Source organism: Xenopus laevis, chromosome 7L (genome assembly GCF_017654675.1).
Source record: "Xenopus laevis strain J_2021 chromosome 7L, Xenopus_laevis_v10.1, whole genome shotgun sequence".
Taxonomy (NCBI): Eukaryota; Metazoa; Chordata; class Amphibia; order Anura; family Pipidae; genus Xenopus; species Xenopus laevis.
In genome coordinates this window covers 63,085,308-63,100,683 of record NC_054383.1, presented here as the reverse complement: position 1 = coordinate 63,100,683, position 15,376 = coordinate 63,085,308, and the positions used below count along the sequence as shown (strand labels likewise).

Below are 15,376 nucleotides of genomic sequence, written 5' to 3'. Positions count from 1 at the left end.
AAGTACACATCAAGCAAGCTCACGCTGAATCCAAAGTGTCCTCAAGTATTCATGCAATGTTAAAACAGGTCCATTGGCACTGCACCTGATCCTTAACACATTTCATGTGGAAGAAGTGGTGTGGCGATCCACGTGAAACATGTAAGTATCAGGAGCAGTGGCAATTGACATGTTCTAATTTTACAATGTTCTGCTGTTTTGTTAGTATACCCAGTTGTTGGGGCACATTAATTCTAAATAAAAACTGTGACATGCCACTGGCCTGCACATGCATTTTAAGGGGGAATTAGCGTTTAGTAGGCAGGTATCTTAGGGTTTTTGAGCTAAGAGACAGGGACACAGGTTTATTATGCACTGGGCATTCCCAACGAAAAGGCAACAGAAAAAATGTTCAGGTTACAGTTCAACAACTTCACTGTAGAACATGCAGGGTACAGTTCAGCAAATACATTCAGGGTTTTCCCCCCTCTGGTCGCTCACCATCAAGGGAAACTTTGAAGTATTTGGGCTTCACACTCAGCCCTGCTGGCTTACCCTCCTGGGATTCAGACTCACTAGCCTCTGTCAGTCCTTTCGCTTTCTTTCCCCACGAGGGAATTAGGCTCCAGGCTCTGGAACTCTCTTGCTGGCCACAAAAACTCCTTCTGCCCAGCTCTGTCTCTCGCAGCACCTCACTTCCCTCCACTCTAGGAGGTGTTTGGAGAGCCCTAAACTATGCTCACACAGCCCTTTTACATGGTCAGGTAGATCCTCTCTCAGCTGCCACTTAATTACCTGGCTGAGAGGAAATATTAACCCTACCTGAGCCGACTATTCGTTTGCAGCACATACAATGCAGTTTAAACACACTCTTTTATGTGCATTTTCCTCTAAGGGCTCTTACAGATGAGCGTTTTTACCTGCGCTCCCCTGCGTTCCGTTTTTCTGCGTTCAGCCGCAGGGGAGCACAGGAATAGACGCATTATATTTTTTCCAATGGGGCTGTACTCACACAGGCACGTGTAGGCGCCGAACGCAGGAAAAATGCAGCATATTGCGTCTCAACCTGCATTCGGCGCCTACACGCGCCTGTCTGCGTACAGCCCCATTGGAAAAAATGTAATGCGTCTATTCCTGCAATCCCCTGCGGCTGAACGCAGAAAAACGGAGCACAGGTAGGGTTGCCACCTGGCCGGTAAATTAACGGCCTAGCCGGTAAAACAGGTATGGAGGCCGGTGCCGGTATTAAGATAATACCGGCAATTACATTGGCCGGTAATGTTTTTGCGGGGAGAATGCCACTTACTTTTAAGCAGCTTCACTGCTCCCTCCTCCCACAGGGCTTTTTTTTCAACTATCTTTATTGACCTCTCTAATACATCACAATTCTGTTTTCCGGCCTTCTGATTGGTTTTTCGTTGCATGTGACAAGGAGGTGGCTGAGACGCGTCATTAGACTGCAGCCATGAACCAGGAGAGCAGCTTCAGAGCCCGTGAGTGGGATTTGTACCCACATAGCTTTGAGTGGGGGCGTACTAGTGGGGATAACATTACTATTTAGATTGAGTATGGTTTATGGCTGGTTTCCATCAAAAGTTCAGTTACGCAAGCGTGATATCAGAATCAGAATCTGCAAGGCACAGGGTGTGTGGCTTTGGGCGGGATTGGGGGTGTGGCTTTGGGTGGGGCTACGGTCGGTATTTTTTTCTAGAAAAGGTGGCAACCCTAAGCGCAGGTAAAAACGCTCGTCTGTTTAAACAGTGGTGCTTCCCAAACACCCTGTCACATATCCTCCCCCTCTGTTTCGACCCAGGGGCAGAACACATTGCCATCCCAAAAGAAACTCTCTTAGGGCTCTTACACACAGCCGTTCCGACCTGCGCTCCCCTGCGTTCCGTTTGTTGGCGTTCAGCCGCAGGGGAGCGCAGGAATAGACGCAAGTAATGATTTGAAATGGGGCTGTACTCACTCAGGCGCGTGTAGGCGCTGAACGCAGGAAAAATGCAGCATGTTGCGTCTGAACCTGCGTTCGGCGCCTACACGCGCCTGAGTGAGTACAGCCCCATTTCAAATCATTACTTGCGTCTATTCCTGCGCTCCCCTGCGGCTGAACGCCAACAAACGGAACGCAGGGGAGCGCAGGTCGGAACGGCCGTGTGTAAGAGCCCTTAAAGGGATTCCTACCTCCAGTCTTTCTTTGGTTGAAGGGCTAGATGGCTGCTTCTCAGTTACACAACCCTTTAAACATGATTTTGACCTTTCTTTAGCATGTGAAAGATCCCACACATACATGTCAATCAGAGTATACAGACACATGCTCTCTTGTAAACTTGAACCTTTTATCTTTAAAGGGCTCACTCTGCCTTTGAAATGCAAGGTTTCACTCACTTTGTCTTTCACTAAAGGGCTAGGGACCTGCTTGTCCATAGCGCAACATTTGTTTTGGCAGCATGACTATTGGGTAATCGATTTTAGCCACTAATTATGCTGTTGGATCAGTCATTTTGTTATTTCATTGATTTACACAATTTTTGTGGTTTTATTGCAATTTTATCCCTGCATTATTTTTCCTTATGTATCTTTAGTATAGTTTGGTGCTTTGGTATAGAAAGATATATTTTACTTTGTTTGATCCGTCAGAATATGTACTTTCCAAAAATATATGCTGTTCTGGGGGCTTTTTACAGTTGGGGGTCTTACAACACAACGCAAAGTCGGGGTACTGTTTTCAGCAGCTTAGTTGGCTAGTGTGAAAATTCATATGCATGTTTTTCATTTGGGGTCCATGCACACCACATACTTTGGTAAATCTATGCATATTGGGCATCAAGCTATTCATTAGACCTCTGACGTCCAAATTTAGGGTGATTTTTCTTTGTACGTAAAACATTGTGTGCGAAAAATGCTGCAAACTGCAAAATTTTTAGGCAATTTTCAGAAATGTTGTAAAATCCTCTAAGTTTAGAAAAGCTTTGCAGTTTGGTGTAGAAAGACGTCTTTATCTTTGTTGGATTCGTCAGAATGTGTACTTTCCAAAAACATATGGTTTTGGGGGGTCTTTGCTGTTAGGAGGGTCTTGAGGCACATAATATGAAGTCAATGGTCTATGTTCACAGAAGGCGAATCGGCAGCGGAGAAAACTCATATGCACTATTTTTATTTGGGGTCCGCACATGCCAGCTGCCTTGGTATATCTATGCATATTGGGCATCAAACTGTTCAGTAGTCCCTTGGCATCAATATTTATGTTATTTTACAATTGTATGCAAGAAATTGGGTGAGATAAATGCGGCCAATTGCAATATTTTTAGGCGATTTTCAAAAATGTAAAAACCGTTGCTTTTATCGCCAAATTTAGGAAAGACTTGCGACTTGGTACTTTGGAGTACAAGGACATGCATACCCAATTTGGGTTTGTGGGAATGTGTACTTTCCGAAAATATATGGTTTCCTGGGGTGAACTTAATTTTTTCTACATTTGCCCCCCTCAAAACAATGTAAATGTGTTGATTTTGCAGTATCTGAAATGACAGACCATATGGGGGTCTTCTTTTTGGGCCCCTATATGCCACATGCTTAGGTACACCTATACATATTTTCATATTTGGGGTGATTTCTCTTGATACCTAAAAGTATGTGGGTAATACGATGCTGCAGGGTAGAAATTTTGAGGTGATTTTTGGAAATGTCACCAAATCACCACATTTAGGAATGATTTGCAGCTTGGTACTTTCTAGTACAAAGACATGCATACCCAATTTAGATTCGTGGGAATGTGTACTTTCCTAAAATAAATGGTTTTCTGGGGTGAACTTACCCTTTTCTACTTTTGCCCCCCCCCCCAAAACGATGTAAATGTCTTGATTTTGCAGTATCTGAAATGACAGACCATTTGGGGGTCTTCCTTTTGGGGCCCCTATATGCCATGTGCTTGGGTACACCTATACATATTGGGCATCAAACTGTTCAGAGGACCCTAGGCTTTCATATTTGGGGTGATTTCTCTTCATACCTAAAAGTATGTGGGTAATACAATGCTGCAGGGTAGAAATTTTGAGGTGATTTTTGGAAATGTCACTGAAATCACCAAATTTAGGAATGATTTGCGGCTTGGTACTTTGTAGTACAAAGACATACATACCCAATTTAGATTCGTGGGAATGTGTACTTTCCAAAAATATATGGTTTTCTGGGTGAACTTACCCTTTTCTACTTTTGCCCCCCCCCCCCCCCAAAACGATGTAAATGTCTTGATTTTGCAGTATCTGAAATGACAGACCATATGGGGTATCCCAATTTATTCCATGGTGCTACCAGACACTGCAGTTACAATCAAACGTTTCGGGAACACATGTCCCTTCCTCAGTGCAGTTACAATCAAACGTTTCGGGAACACCTGTCCCTTCCTCAGTGATGATCGATCACTGAGGAAGGGACATGTGTTCCCGAAACGTTTGATTGTAACTGCAGTGTCTGGAAGCACCATGGAATAAATTGGGATCACCCCTGTTGCAGCATACAAAGGTATTGGCATTTTGTTGCATTTGGTTTCAAAATTTAGACATACAGTCGGGTTTGAGTTCTCTTGCATCTCAGGGACCTCGTACGGTAGTAGAATAAACATAAACAGTTCATGCAACACCACTGACTTAGTTGAGTTAATGTCCAGTGTGACCCAGAGTGAAATCCCATTCACTTTTACCTCTACTGACTTTTCAGCAATACCTTTAACGGGCACAGTGCACTCTGATTGCGCACTTAACTCTTTAGGTCCCAGGACCTTGCCTTTCCTCCCACAGTCCCAGTCTTTTATCTCCCCAGCCTGCCGTTCCCTTTCAACCACCCCTTTAAGAACAGTCTCACCATTCCTGTATAGCATCCTGTGTGGAACTGCTGGGGATGACTTCTGGCCAAATATGGCAGACTGGACTAAGAAATCAGCATAGCCCCTTTCCTGGGTATGCTGCACTGGTGCCACCCACCGGGACTCCAACCTCAGGCCAACTCCTGGGGACTGGTTTCCTGGCTTGGATCCAGATATAGGGGTTTCCTTTGGCACTCGCACAGTTGCTCTCACTTCCTTGGCCGTCGGTTGCAACCCCACAGGCCGCTACACCTTTAAGGAAGCCTGTTGGTAGAACTTTCTTTGTGGTAAACAGAAAAATATATTCTGTTTTCCTACAGACTTTACAGGAGCTGCCAGTGCCACTGCTCCTTGCAACTCACAGAAATGCTCACCTTTCACTTGTGAGGCATTTAGCAGTCTCTTTCCCAGACTTGGCATGCTGATTCTTTCCCAGTCACAGTGGAACTGCAGCCACCAGTCACCATCTTGCTGTTCCTGTTGCTTTCCAACAGCACTCACAGCCTCCTGCTGAACAGCTGTAGCATGGGGATTTACAGCACCATCTTGCTGTTCCTGTTGCTTTCCAACAGCACTCACAGTACAGTCTCTTAAGGGTAATGCTTACCAGGCTTTTAAACAGGTGTAGGTCTCTTTAAAGCTCTACCCGCATTCGAGCACCAATTATGACATGCCACTGGCCTGCACATGCACTTTTTTTTTAATAAAGGTTTTTATTTATTTTCATAAAAGTAAAAAGAAAACAAAATCAAACAAAGTAAATAAATAATCTGTTCGAAATTTGGAGGAGCAAAAGGAGAGAAAATAGAAAAGGAGGTGCCATAAACCGTACAGTTTAACATGTATAGACATCGAACAAGATATTCACTTAACTTTACCATTTCCATTAAACAGCAGTTTTAAAGGTGTGAAAGTCCATAACCAAAATGCAATCCTTGTCGCTTATATACCACTTGCAGATAGCAATCTATTGATTTGGTGACTCCTGGGGGGTGATTGATGACTCTTTCCTGTGATCTATGAAGATTCTGTATGTATTGATTTGTATCTTGTACTGCATTATTGTTGAATAGCAATTCTGTATCGAACCACGTGGTATGTCAAAATGCGTAAATCATTAAATGTCTGGTATGAGTGGGGAGTGAGGATATATATGTCATCCAGGTTGAAAAAATGTTTCTGTGTGTTCCTCTTTATTTGTAGTAGTTTCTAGCCAGTCCATGTGGAAGATATGGTGGAGTTTTTGTTTAACTAGCGAAAGTGGAGGTACAGATCGGGAAAGCCAATGGTGAAGAATAGTTTTCCTATATGCGGCCATTAGTCTTTCCGCTAGGCGTCTCAAAAAGTACCCATAATAAAGTAAAGGGAGCTGTCTGTTGTGTTAAAGATCTCCAATATCCCTGCACATTTTCCCAGAATTGCTGTATTAAGGGGCAAAGCCAAAGACAGTGCACAAGGTCTGCTTGAGACTGATGGCATCTCAGGCAATTGTCCCTGTCCAAAGTGCCAATATGATAACGCCTGAGTGGTGTAAGATAAGAATGGTGTAAGATCTGTAATGAAATTTCCTGGTATTTGCTGGAAGATAATACCTGCATAGTTTTTGCATCGTATTGAAGTATTTGAGCTGTATCTATCTGCGGAAGTACTGAAGTCCATTTAGATAGAAAAGTATCCGTTGATTCTACTGGTAATGTGGTTCAGATTATCCGGTATATCTGGGATGTAGTTTTGTATGAGTCACTTTTGGGCCATAGTGTATTTATTGGATTGTCTTTATCTTACTGAGATAGATGTTGAAGAACCATCTTAGTGAAGTGGATAATTTGAATTGAAAGTAAATAATCATTGGAGAAAAAGGGGAATTTTCGAATAAGAATTTCTTTTCATGGTATAGTAAAAGTCTCACTAATGATATCTTTGACCAATCTTAAATTTTGATTTTGCCAATCCAAAACTGTTTTATTTTTTTCCCTATCGGGAAGGTTGGGTTACCAAGCCATGTCAGATATATAGAATGGTTAGGAGCTAATTTATATCTGCGCCACACTCAAATCCAAGTTTTGTTTGTGTCAATGAATAGGGGGTGTTCAATCATATCCTGGGGAATATCTTTTAGGGAGGAGTGGAGAAGCACATTAAGAGAGATACCGCCTGACAGAAGTTGATCCACTTCTGTTGAAGTGTAAATATTTCTGTTATATATCCAATCACCTACAAATCTGAGTAATGATGCTTCATTAAATTCCCTTATATTTGGAAAATTGACTCCACCCTTATCTTTGGTTTGTTGTAGTTTAAACATACTTATCCGTGATCTCTTTTTTTTTGCCAGATAAAAGTGTGGAGCATTTTAAAGGGATCCTGTCATCGGAAAACATGTTTTTTTTCAAAACGCATTAGTTAATAGTGCTACCCCAGCAGAATTCTGCACTGAAATCCATTTCTTAAAAGAGCAAACAGATTTTTTTATATTCAATTTTGAAATCTGACATGGGGCTAGACGTTTTGTTAATTTCCCAGCTGCCCCTGGTCATGTGACTTGTGCCTGCACTTTAGGAGAGAAATGCTTTCTGGCAGGCTGCTGTTTTTCCTTCTCAATGTAACTGAATGTGTCTCAGTGAGACGTGGGTTTTTACTATTGAGCGTTGTTCTTAGATCTACCAGGCAGCTGTTATCTTGTGCTAGGCTGCTATCTGGTTACCTTCCCATTGTTCTTTTGTTTGGCTGCTGGGGGGGAAAGGGAGGGGGGTGATATCACTCCAACTTGCAGTAAAGAGTGAGTGAAGTTTATCAGAGCACAAGTCACATGTCTTGGGGAAGCTGGGAAATTGACAATATGTCTAGCCCCATGTCAGATTTCAAAATTGAATATAAAAAAATCTGTTTACTCTTTTGAGAAATGGATTTCAGTGCAGAATTCTGCTGAAGCAGCACTATTAACTGATTAATTTTGAAAAAAATTTTTTTTCCCATGACAGTATCCCTTTAAGTAATCTTTTGTAGTCTGATTGGCTTTATGCTATAAGGTAACATCTGTATTTTGTAAAGGATTCTTGGGAATAGTATCATTTTTATTAAGTGAATTCTGCCTAGGAAGCTAAGATTCAAATTATCCCAGGATTTTAACTCTTGCTGGATCTTTTCTATAGTATGACGAATATTAATCGGATATAATTCAGTATGTTTTTTTGGCAACTTAATTCCCAGGTACGTTATGTAAGATTTTGCCACCTTAAAAGGAAAATCGCTATTTCTGCTTGTTATACCAGAATCCCCAAGTTCCAGTGCCTCCGATTTATTTAGATTAATCCGAAATCCTGCAAAAGTGCTAAAAGTTTCTATTGTTTCTAGTATCATAGTCAATTCTATTTGGGGATTGTTAACAAATAATAAGATGTCGTCGGCGAAAGCTGTTATTTTATGTTTGGTATGGCCCAGTGGGATCCCTGCAAATGTCTTATTTTGCAACAAATGTTTTATTAAGGGATCTAATGCAATATTAAATAATAAAGGGGATAATGCACCCAAAACTCCAACCCAGGTCGTTTAACTGGCACTTCCCTGCCCACTTCTACAACAATGACTTCAAACAACACTTAAAAACTATCTGGGCCAACTATGTGGATGACAATCTCACCCATTGGGACGATCCAAATCTCCTGTGGGCAGCAGCCAAACCGGTATTACGGGAGCAGATCACCACATCGCAAAAAACAATATAATGCCAAATATAAAACACTACAACAGAAACTTACACAAACGTACACTAAATTTAAAACCTCCTAAACAAAAGAATCACAAGAGGAATATAACGAAATCAAAAAACTTTTTGAGCACAACTAAACATAGACCACATACGTAATAAATACTTTAGATGGGGAAACAAAACAGGTAAACTGTTAGCGAGAATCATCAAACAACAAACCCCACAAACATATATTCATAAACTTCAGAGTAATCAAAAATGGATTACATCTCCCACACAAATTACCAGAACAATGGCTCAATACTTTCAAAATTTTTATGCCACAGAAACCGACAATCCCGAAGAGGGACTCGCATTTTTGCGAGAAGCAAACTTGCCCAAACTTACAATAGAGGAAAGGAACACACTAGATGCACCAATAACGGAAAGTGAAATTTTACAGACTATTAAAACCCTAAAATTAGGCAAATCCCCTAGTCCAGATGGCCTTAGCGCTGAATTTTACAAAATCCTAGCACCTGATGTCACGCCAACATTCCAGACACTCTTCAACAACACTCTTCAAGGCCTCCCATTGTGGCCAGAAGCAAATGAGGCCGTATAATTCTCCTCCCCAAAAAAGAGAGACCTCACTAACCCACAATCTTATCGACCTATCTCCCTCTTAAATCAAGACTTAAAGATACTCTCAAAAATAATGGCAGATAGATTACAACTAATATTACCTAGAATCTTGTCTCCAGGGATGGGCGAATTTGACCCGTTTCGCTTCGCCAAAAATTCGCCGCCGGCGAAATGTCGCAGACGCCCATTAAAGTCTATCGGCGTCAAAAAAAAATTGTCGCGCGCCGAAATTATTTTGTTGCGCGTCTTTTTTTTTGACGCACGTCTCCATACAAGTCTATGGGCGTCATTTTTTCGGCGAAACGAGGCGAAAAAATTCGCCCATCCCTACTTGTCTCCAATCCAACTAGGCTTCACAAAAGGCAGACATTCTGTGAAAGCCACTCACCAAATTCTGGCATCTATCTATATACATAACATGGAGAAACGTAAACATGGAATATTAGTAAATCTAGATGCAGAAAAATCATTTGATCGGATATACCATGCCCACCTTCTTAGACTACTCAAATTTCAACACTTCGGTCATCAATTATTAAAACTATTCCGTAACCTATACACCTCCCCGTCAGGTTTTCTCACAGTGAATAACATAAACCCCATACGTAAAGGGACCAGACAAGGTTGTCCCCTATCCCCTCTCTTTTTCAACATAGCACTGAACCCATTGCTTAGACACCTAGCTCAAAACCACAAATATCAATATCTTACCATTGGACAAACACATTATAAAATAATAGCATTCGCAGATGATATTTTCCTATTTATAAACAAACCAAACCAAGATATTCCTGTCGTCATGGAAACTATTAATAGATATGCCACTTTCTCAGGCCTAAAAATAAACTATGATAAATCAGAAGCCATCAAACTAAAACATACCATACCCACAGACTGGACACAAGACATCCCCTTCAAAAAAGCACAGCATCACATCACCTATCTAGGCATCAAATTTACGAACCACCATACGGACACTAACTAAACATAAGTCAAACCATATCCGACATCCAGAATGACCTAGCAAATTGGAAAACACTGAGTCTCTCTTTTTTGGGAAGGGCATACCTTATTAAAATGGTATACTTTCCTAAGCTTTTATATAAAATCCAGATGTTACCTTATTACTTAAAACAATCAGATCAAAAGCTAATAAACAAACTATTCAGAAAGTTTATTTGGGGGGGGGGGAGACCAAGGATAGCCTTACTCAAACTCCAACATCCTAAAATAAATGGAGGCGTAAACTTCCCAAATGAACTATAATGAAGCACCTTTGCTACGTCACATTGGAGACAGGATCTATGATACGGACACATATAGCAATACAAACTTCTAAAATCATGGTAACTACATACCTGAACTCTCTGATCCACATCTCACCTATGGACCTCACACAAAAAAACAATCCTTTATTTATAAACACATACAAAGCTTGGAGAAGTGTTCGCCACAGATGGAAAGCCACACAATCTCTTTCATTTTATCTACCATGGACTGATAACAAAGATTTTCCAAGTAGCTTACTAATGAATGTCTTTAACAACTGGCGCAAAGAAGGCATTTACTGTGTCAGAGACATATTAACCAAAAACCTAACTGTTATGACACACTCAGAAGCCTCCGCCAAGTTCCCTTCCCTCTGTGGCCAATATTTCTATTACCTTCAAGCGTCTCACTATGCGAGAGATGTCCTACATAGGATGACAGACCAAGATATGTCTAAATCATATATGGAAAGGATCTAATAACATACACTCTACATCTTCTATCCACAAAACTCATTAGGGTGACCCCAGATCCCTTGTTAAATGACACCCCCTTTGGGAAATGGTTAGAAGCTATATCAACTATCACCGCAACAGACGCTGTTAAACTTCATTCTCACTCTATGAGAACAATACCATCTAGCCAATACCAAATCATGGCCCTACAAATACTACACCAATCCTACCTGACCCCCCTAAAGAGATACAAAATGGGCATGCTACCCAACCCAACATGTCTGAGATGCTCTGGAACAGACACCACAATAATGCATTGTAAATGGTCTTGCCCAGTTTTTAATACACTTTGGTTAGACGTGTACAAATACTGGCAGTCATTAACCAAGCAAACATTTGAACCAAATATAGAATAGGCCCTATTTAGCAAAGTCAGGGGGACACAACAAATATCTAAAGCCAATAGAGCATTAGCAGAAAGATTAGCTGCAGCAACAAGAAAAGCTATACTACAAGAATGGCTTTCTCCCACCTCACCATCTATAAACTTGGTTAAGAACAAGCTTCATTTCCTATTTCATATGGACTGGCTGGAAGCTTCCATAAATAAAAAAAAACATACTGATAGGTTTTTCAACACCTGGACCTCCTACATCTTAAGCCTTCCATCTGATATCAGACAATTTACAATCTCTACTTTCCGATACACCCCGTGGCAGGCCCGGACTGGCCGTTTGTGAATACGGGCAAATGCCCGTTGGGCCGCTGCCTGTGCAGTGTAAATGGGCCGCGGGGCAGTGCGCACCGCACCATAACAAAATTAAGGAGCTTACTTCCTCCCGCAAGATCCTCTGTGCGCACAGTAGCAGACGATAAACAGATCATTTTCTTCAGTCTGAAGAGCTCACCCCAAGGGCCGCGTATGTTTTCTTTTCTGTTTTTTTTTTTCCCGTGTCTGGACTGCTGAGGGGGGTGGGGGTTTAAGCAAGTATGCGGAGGAGAGGTGGGACTGAAAGAAGAAGTGTCCTATACGTCACCTGTGTGCTCTCAGCTATGGGACAGTCACAGATAACAGCCAATTGCAGGTAGGGAAAAAGGTGCCAGTGTATGTCTGTGTTGTCCAGTATTCAGCTGACAGGCAGGATGGATTGCAGACACTGGTGCTGCAGATTCATCCTCTCCCCCCCCCAGACTATCAGTTCAGAAAGAATGCTGGGCAAGTAAAGAGGATACAAATCATTTTTATTACACTGCCTCATGATTTTTTTTTTAACCCTTTCCTTGTTAGCAAAAATTGCATTTGTGCCATTTCTGGGGGTATTTATTCACGGAATTCTCACTGTGTTCATCCTGCTTTTACTCTCCTCTGGGGTAGTATACATGGAATTGCAACTGTGTCTTTTGGGTTTTATAAATTAAATTGCATCAGTGTCTTTTTTTTTAAAAATAAATGTTTAGCTATCTATATTCAATATTCCTCCCATAGTGGGCATGGTCACAGAACAATTCAGCAGGAAATTCCCTTAGTTTGCTCATAGTCTGTACAGAGAGATCCCATAAAACTATGGCAGCATAGGTATTCCCCTGTACTAAGCACAATTCAGCAGGAACAGTCCCTAAGTTTGCTCATAGTCTGTACAGAGAGATCCCATAAAACTATGGCAGCATAGGTATCCCCTGTACTAAGCACAATTCAGCAGGAACAGTCCCTAAGTTTGCTCATAGTCTGTTCAGAGAGATCCCATAAAACGATGGCAGCATAGGTATTCCCTGTACTAAGCACAATTCAGCAGGAACAGTCCCCTAAGTTTTCTCATAGTCTGTACAGAGAGATCCCATAAAACTATAGCAGCATAGGTATTCCCCTGTTCTATTTACCATATAACAGGAAGGTTTGAAGGTAGTTCTTTAAAAATACAAAAATACTGTGAAAATGAATTCCTGTGTTATGTTTGCAGTTGAACTCTATAGAAATAAATAAGTGAAATGAGTAATTATCATGGGACAAAAGGAAAGGCAGTCACTTTTCGTCACCCAGCCTTGGAACCCTGTGCCAAATGGAAAAACTCCATTTAGGGGGCCATGCCAAAATGGTTTCAATTGGGCCCCACAGTTGGTAAAACCAGCCCTCCACATGGGCCTCTCTGCACAGTCTGCTGTCCCGATATTTTTTTTCTTATCGGAGGCCTGGACCACCTTTTTTTCCTAATTTTATTGGGGGCCCTGACCACCAATGTTTTATTTATAGCTTGTGTGGGTGGGGGAGCTTGGTTGCCAATGTCACACATATATACAGGTATGGGACCTGTAATCCAGAATGCTCCAGACCTGGGGTTTTAAGGATAATGGATCTTTCCCAAATCTTGATCTTCATACTTTAAGTCTACTAGAAAATCATATAAACATTAAATAATCCCAATAATATAATTTTGCTCCCAATAAAGACTAATTATATCTTAGTTTGGCTCAAGTACAAGCTACTGTTTTATTATTAAAGAGAAAATGAAATCAATTTTAAACATTTGGATTGTTTGAATATAATGGAGTCTATGGAAGATGGCCTTTCTGTAATTTGGAGCTTTCCGGAAAATGGGTTTCCGGATAACCCCCATACCTGAAGTGGGCTGCTTTGATTTTTTTTTGCCAGGGCTGCTTTTTAATCCCAGTCCGGCCCTGCCCCGTGGTATGACTTAGAATGCCTACGTGGCACCAACCCATTAGTCTTAGCAACAATGATTCCTGCATAACAAGATCGCAGCTGCCTCCCAGGACTCATCAACTCTTGGGCGACTATGGATATCCCAAGATCACTACATCGAATGAAAAAAACAAAAAAACAAAAGAGGCATGTTTAATTCCAAATAATCTTATTGATCGTTTTGTTTTTATTAGTTAAAGATAAAGGAATCTCCAGCACCTGATTTAGATGTAGTGGTGGCTATAGAGATGTGAACGCTACCACCTCATCTTAACAAATGTCACAGCTCAACGTGCTTTGAGTACGCTTAAAGAAATGAAAATGTACACTTTCTTGTATAAATCAACACTTTATTGGACAAATGTCTATATGCAACATTGAATAACTGGTTCCCTGTTGAATTTCAAATGTTTCCAAATTGTAACCGTTAACTGTGAGAAAAGTTTGGGGAGAATTATATAACGCTTTGAATAAGTTTAGCATGTGTATTCCAAAATATTGGAACTTTAAAAGTCTCCTTATATGAATATAAGCGATCCTATCAAAAGCCTTATCTACGTCCAAATTTATTAATATCCTTGTTGTCTTCTAGGTTACAGCGATAAATAGCTGCAATTGCTTTCCTAATAGCCTGGACTGGATATCTGTTTTGGAGGAAGCCCATCTGATTAGAGGTAAGTATAGCAGGGAGAATTTTTTGTAGTCTATTTGCCATTATTTTTGTTATAATCTTTAGGTCCTGGTTTAAAAGGGAAATTGGTCTATAGGAGGACGGGTCTGTACGCTCCTTTCCTTCTTTATGAAGTAAGATAATTCTAGCATCCGCTGCTTTATCCCATAACTGATTCCCTTGTAAGATATTGTTATATAAAGATGTTAATAAAGGGGTTGTTTCTGGGAGTAGTAGTTTATAAAATTCCACTCCTAAGCATCTGGGCCTGGAGATTTGCCATTTGTAAATTTAGTAATAGTCATTGCGACCTTTGTTTGCATTACAGGTGCATCTAGGATTTCCCTATCCTGGACAGAAAGCTTATTCAGATGAGCTTCTTGGTGAAACTTAAGGCCATTTTCTGGGGATTTGAGAGTCCGTTGATAAAGTTTTTTGAAGTGAGATGTGATCACGTTTGTGATATCTTTTGTACTATGAGCCCATCCTGTGGGAGTTTTGAGTTTCTGGATAAAAGTATTGGACTGTTGTCTTTTGACTAAATTTGCTAATAGTTTGCCCGATTTGTTTCCCCATCGATAATATCTATTGTGGCTCAATTTATGTGGCATCTATTCAGTCAATAAAGTATTGAAAAGCGCCTTTGTATTTTTTCTTTGCTATTGCCGAATTAGTAGATTTAAACTTTTTATAAGCCTGCGTGAGTTCTTTTTGTAACAACCGGTACTTTTCACTAAAGGACCTCTTCCGCTTGATCAGCTAATATGATGTGGCCTCGTAACACTGGTTTGGCTTCTGCCCATAGTAAGTTTTTGTCATCCCAATGGGCTAGATTGTCATCAATATAATTGGACCAAAGTTGCTTTAGATAATTTCTAAAGTCTTCATCATGGTACAGGTAAGTCGGAAATCTCCAATTTTGTGAGTATGGTTCCGGAACAGACAGACGTAAGGTGAGTTTCATGGGGGCATGGTCTGAAGTATCTATGTTACCAATACTAGCATCATCAATTGAGGCTAAGAGATGGGTAGACAAAAAGATGTAATCTATCCTCGAATGTGAGTTATGGACTGCAGAAAAGAAAGTGTAATCCCTAGTGTCCGGGTA

The 15,376-nt window shown here is 40.9% G+C and overlaps 1 long non-coding RNA gene across 1 annotated transcript; it reads left to right on the top strand.

The window, feature by feature from the left end:
* Nucleotides 1-1,288: 1,288 nt before the first annotated feature.
* LOC108696322 lies at nt 1,289-15,113 on the top strand. Its single transcript, XR_001932235.2, has 3 exons — nt 1,289-1,472; nt 14,191-14,272; nt 14,597-15,113. It is a non-coding gene; the product is annotated as an uncharacterized LOC108696322 (long non-coding RNA).
* Nucleotides 15,114-15,376: the final 263 nt, after the last annotated feature.